Source organism: Mustela putorius, unplaced genomic scaffold (assembly GCF_011764305.1).
Source record: "Mustela putorius furo isolate JIRA1106 unplaced genomic scaffold, ASM1176430v1.1 tig00003853_pilon_pilon_pilon, whole genome shotgun sequence".
NCBI classification, from domain to species: Eukaryota; Metazoa; Chordata; class Mammalia; order Carnivora; family Mustelidae; genus Mustela; species Mustela putorius.
The window spans coordinates 273,375-279,246 of record NW_025422005.1 but is presented as its reverse complement, the minus strand read 5'-3'; positions in this window follow the sequence as shown (position 1 = coordinate 279,246).

Genomic DNA, 5,872 nt, shown 5'->3' with positions numbered 1-5,872 from the left:
GCTGCCCTTGTGGGTCCCACCTGCGCAGGCACGGGCGGGGTGGGGAACGCGATCCCAGCGCGAACTTGCCGGCTAACCTGCCTGGCGGGCCTTAATCAATGTTGAGGCCGCGGAGAACAAAGCATTGAAACCCAAGCCTCGCAGCACCGCGGGACCCACCAGCCCGGCCCAGAGGCTGCGGGCGGGGCGGCGGCGGAGGCCTGGCCTGTCCGCACGCAGGGCACCTCCCGGGCCCCCGCGGAGGCCGGGCCGCCATTTCCCCCACGAGGCGGGCACAGCCTCTCGGCCCTTCCTTGGGGTGTGCCCGCCCCTGAGAACCAGCCGGACTCCTCGGGAGGTGGGGGATCTCGGCTCTCGGGTTCACCAGGGACATTGTTGCGCGCTGGTTTTGCAGAGAGGGTATTTGCAAGATGACCAAAATGTCGGAACATGGGCCGTGGCCGTGTCCCTGCTGTGCAGCTGTGGGCACTTCCGTAAGTGGGACGCCCCGTGCTCATTTTGGCCAATTTGATCTGCCGCCAGTCACTCTGACCCGCAGGCGCTTCATCTGGGCTACTAGAAAAAAGCCAAACCAAACCAAACCAACCTATTTTTTCAGATGTTCTGCCTAAAAAGGCCTGAAATGCTCCCACTGGATTCGTTAAAATATGGGATCCCTGTGCCCTGAAGGTCGCGGTCAGCGCGAGCAACGACTCTGTTTTGTGCTGCAGAGCGAGTTTGCTTCAATTCACAGCAACGTAGTCCCCGCCCAAACGTAGGGCTGCCTGAAGCCGCGGGGTTCGGGGAGAAAGCTGCCCGTGGGCAGCCATGTGGCAAGTTCATGGCCAGCAGTGCACGGCCGGGCTGTGTGGGCCACACTGGCCAGGACGCAGAGTGCGCGTGCCGTGGTCACCCCTTCCGAGCGGCCTGCGACCTGACCGAGAGCTGCGGGGCGGTGGGGGGCGGGCGGGCGGCCTACACCTCCTGCGAGGAGGTTCCGGCTTTGTTGGCGTCTTGGACACAGGCGGGCGAGGGGGAGCCCGAATCCAGGCCGGCCCACGCTCCCACCGTCCCCACAGCCGCTTCTCGCGGGGCCGAGCCCTTGCCTTCCAGGGCAAACTCCGGAAACCCAGCACCCGGGCCGCGGGCGCTTCCCCGCACCCAGCTCTGAGGGAGCAGGGTACCCCAGGAGCCGCACGTCAGGGGCCGATGGGGGAGGTTTCCAGAAGTCGCTGCTGCCAGGCAGGGGAAGGCGGGGTCCCTCGCAGCTACGGACCCCGAGCTGGGCCCCCGGGGGTGGCCTGGAAGACGCCCGCGGCCTGGCTGCTCCTGCCTGCCAACCCTCAGCGGCCCCGGCCGGCCCCGGCACCCAGCACCCTCGGCCTGCGGGACCCCGTCCTCTGAGGGCGAGGACCCCCAGCCTGCGTCGGAGCCCCCGTGCCGCTGTCGCTCTGTCCTCTCTGGGCAGCCCCTCCGGGGACTCTCCCCGCACAGCGGCCTGCTCAGCCCCTCCGCCTCCCGCGCGTACCTGCCCAGACAGGTTCCGCGCCTGCAGGAGGAGGGCGGGAAGCCACTCCGACCCCAGCCCGGAGGCCGGACTGTGCAGCGCTGACCCCGCACCCAGGACCCCCCAGGCCTCAGAACAGACGTCAGAGAAGCTTTGGCACCAGTTGCCCCAAATACCTGTCAGCCCGCGGTGAGCAGCCCGGTGACCGGGTTTCGCCTCCGCCCCACCTGCCCCCAACCAAGATCCGAATTTGGAGCCGCGTGGAGGCCAGCGAGGGCTGCTGCCTCCTGGAAGACACCACTTCCTGCCCCCTCGGCTGAGTCTCCTCACAAAGGAAGGCCTGAAGCTCCCACGCGAGCCAGTGGGCAGCGGGCCTGGCCCTTCAGGCAAGTGTGGAGATCGCAGGCGAACAATGGAGGCCCAGCGGGTCCTTGTGCAGCAGTGAGGGGCAGGGCAGGGAAGAGACGGTGGCCCTGGGCTCGCCTTACATGTAGGGCCTCACCCCGCCCCATGCAGGTGCCTGCTCACGGCCGACCAATCTCTGCTCCTGGCCTCCAACAGGTGTGTCCCCCGGGCTCCCATAGGCCAGGAGGGAGGCAGCGACGTGACGCAGGGCGGGCGGCAGGCCCCGCACACATTCCTGCCCCCGCCTCGCCCAGCTTGCCCGCCGCGCCCGCCGGCTGCTGCCGGGGCCCAGCTCGAACAAAAACCAGGGAGGAAAGCTTCTGCAGAGGCTGCCGTGGACCGTGCAAGCCAGCAGCTGGAACAGTCAGGCCGGCACCGCCTTGCCAACGAGGAGGGGGCCGGGTCACACCCTGCGCCCTCCGCCTTGCCCCAGGCCAGGCCCCAGCAGTGCCCCCTGCCCCCTGGGGCTGAGGTTCCCGTTGGCAGAGAGCCGGGCCTGGACCAGCTCTCCGCTCCTGCCCCTGGCCCCCAGCCGTGGCAGCCATGGAGGGTCTCCTCGCCCGTCTGTCAGACTCCCTCCCTTGTGGGTCCCCAGTCACACCCCTAGGGCAGGAGGCCTCCAACAGGGCGGGCCTGTCACAGGGACTCACACACGGTGGGGACGGGAAGGGGGGCACAGGCTGCCTGGAAGAAGGGCCCTCCTGCAGGGTAGGGGCTGGTCTGGGGGCCGAGGCCATGGCCACCCCTGGAACACCCCCATTGTGGAATTGCTGAGCTAAGGGACACAAGACAGCACACTGGGGTTTGGAAGGATCTGGGAGCCGTGGCCGCAGGGTGAGGAGGAACAGGGCCCCAGTCCAGACTGGGGAAGTGACTTGGGGACACTCCTGGTGGAAGGTCCCCTAATGAAACACAGCTACGCCGGTAATTAGTGCCACCAGCAGAGATCCCAAAGGGCCCAACTGTTTTCCACTGTAAACTCCCAGTGACAAGGGCCTGTCCCCCTGGGCTGCTGGCTCTGGTTTGCTCCACCCCAGGACCCTGGCTGTGTGGAGCTGCATCTTTCCATCCAGAGCCTGGTCTTCAGGCCCAAGCTTGTCCTCTAGGGGTGGATGTGGCCAGAAGAGGCAGTGGCTGCCATGGAGGGCCCCCTGAGGGCGGCACCACTCCAGGGGGCACTGTCCCTTTGATGCCACCCTGTTGCCTCCTCTCCCCACTGCACAGGGGGTTCCAGAGGAGGGCCCAGCACCCCCTACCCTCTGCCCAGGAGTCCCTGTGGGCCTGATCACTGGGGTCCTGGTGGAGGACCCTGAAACCCTTTGGATGGGGCTCTGAGTCCACTCCTCAGCCCAGCACAGCCTGGCCTCCTGCCCCAAAGGGCTGTGCTGGCGCTGGGGCTCCTCCTGCCGCTTCAGAAGGGGCAGCCGGGAGTTGGTCTGGTTTCCCTGGCCCCCAGCAGAGCATCTGGAAACCAGTCCTTGGGGTGTCAGTGACCTCTGACCCTCCAAACTTCCAGCCTCCAGCCGCTGGGGCATGCTGACGAGGGTGACTCACCGGGCACACGCCCCCTCAGGATTGTCAGGACACGCACCCACTCCTGATGCTCACTCAAGGTGTCCGTGTTGGTGTGGGGTTGGGTTCTGGATGCACTTGGTCAGTGGTACCCGTGTTTAGGGGAGACTGACGCATTGCTCACTCACAAAGCCAGAGGTGTTGGCCTTCGGATGGGGGCAGGAGGAAGGGCCGCTTGCTGCTGACCTGCGTCTCGGGCGCACTCCCTGTCCTCTGCTCGTGCCAGACTCCAGGAGCACGAGGGGTGTCTGGAGGGGCCCTGGCCAGTGTTCCCCGAGCCCCAAGCGCCGGGATGTAGGGGGAGGGTCCCCACTGAGTTCTGGTGTCTGGAACGGCCAGGGAAGGAGCCTGGGCCAAGGTCGGGGACAGGGACAGCCACCAGCTGGGAAGAGGGCACCCGGAGTGCGGCAGAAGTGAGCCTCCACTGAGTGGCAGGCCCAGGCGGTGGCTGCCTTTTGCCTCTCCAGCTACTGCGGCGGAGCCTGGCCAGGCCTGACTGCTCCCACACTCCCGTCGGCTGGGCCGGGGGTCCCTGCCCCCTTCCCACCCATTCTGATGCTCACACACACTCAGAAACACCTGGATCCCGGCGAGCTCGGACTCAAACCACCACTCAGGTTTCTGCAGGAGGCTGGACAAGGAGCCAGACGGTGCTCTGACCGGCCCTCGACCTCGTGTGTGCGCCTCTCCCACTCCGGGCGAGGGCGACGCGAACTCACTGTCCTGTTGACAGGCGACCCCCATGGGCCAACGCGGGGCTGCTGAGGGACGCTCTCAGTCCAGGAGCCCAAAGGCCAGGAGGCAGCTGAGCTGCGCGGAGTGGAGGCTCCTCCCTCCCCTGAGCTGCCGCGGGGCCGAGGCGCGAGCGCCAGGCCTCCGTAGGTTCTGCCGCCGGACCAGGGGGCCCCTGGCTGACGCAGTCTATGGTGACTGTCTCCGGGGCCCATCACTGAAGAGGAAGGTTCTGGTTGGGCTGAGCACCTGCTCACGGACCCTGCCCTGCCTGCTCACTCCCTTCCTTGTGCTGTTCTGCTTGAGTCCCGAAGAGAGTAAAAATGACCCAAAGTCAGACTGTGGGACCCAAACTGTCTGCCCTTTTGTGCTGGCAAAGGGGGGCCCACAAGCCCACTCTGTGTCCCTTGGCTTCAGACAAATGGTCAGTTGGGACGTCCCCTTTGCCGTTATGGTTGTCGCAGGCAGCCGAGGCCCATTCTTGGTGCCGCAGGATCCCAGCTCCTGCCCTGTGCAGGGGCGCCTGGAGGGGTCTCTCTGGGAGGGGGGACAGCACACCCCTGCCTCTCAAGGGTATATGTGGGCAGGCGGGGCTGGGCCCGGAGCTTCTGGCCTCCTACGGGGGAGAACCATGGGGACCATGCCAGCTGGTGCGAACCAGGTGTCCAAGCCCTGAATGATCAGCCTGGGGCCACTCCACACAGCACATCAGGCCCATGTCGTCCTGGCCCGGGGGGAGGCAGCCGCACTGGTGCTAGGATCATTGGAGACACCAGTGGCCACCAGACAAGAGTTCCAGCCCGGCCCCTGCTGGGTGTAGATGTTGCCACGGCAGCGTGAGTGCGGTGGGACAGGAGAGCCAGGGACAGGGTCCTGCGAGGGTGCTGGAGGCCACCCCCATGCTTGGGGACACAGGCTGGTGGCAGAGCTGGCCTGAGGGGGCCCCGTCTCCAGCCTTCCAGACCTGGCTGCTGCCAGCGCCTGCCTGGGTGGGGCAGACAGGACAAAGGGCCATTGGGCTGTGGCTCCTGGCAACTTCCTGCCTGGCAGCCAGCCACAGAGGGCCTCAGGCTCTCCGCACCCCTATGGCCCAGCTTTGGCCTGGAAACTAGGCTGACGGGGAGGTCCCGCCTCTGTGCCGGGGGACTGCCATCCCACAAGGACTGTGCTGGGGCAAGGGGAGGGCGCTGGAACCTCTAGAGCCTTGGACTCAGGAGACAGGGCGGCTCTCCGAGCATTTAGCAAGCTTTGGGCTCCAAGATGCCTGCGTGGGGCCCTCCATTTCTGGTTGGGATCAGGCTGTTGTCCTCTGCACAGGCTGGGTGTCTTCCTGCAGCTCCGGGCTCCTCGGTCTGACTCACCTCCTGGCCACAGGAGAGCAAACACCTGGGGCAGGTGTAGGTGGACGCGGGACGCCACCTGCCAGCTCCTGCACATTCCGCTTGGGCAGCTGTTCCTGGGGTCAGTGCCCCTGTGGGAGGAGGGGGCCAAGGCTGTCACCCACCTCTCTCTCAGGGGTGCTGCCCTCTCACGCACTGCCCTAGAACATGTGGAGAAACTGGGAAGGAGGCCAAGTCTCAGACCTAGCGCAGCCGGACCCTAGTGGTGGGGCTCACGCTCGGAGGCTCTGCTGTAGGGCACCAGCTCTGCCTCCTCCTGGCCTCCCAGAGGTGTCTT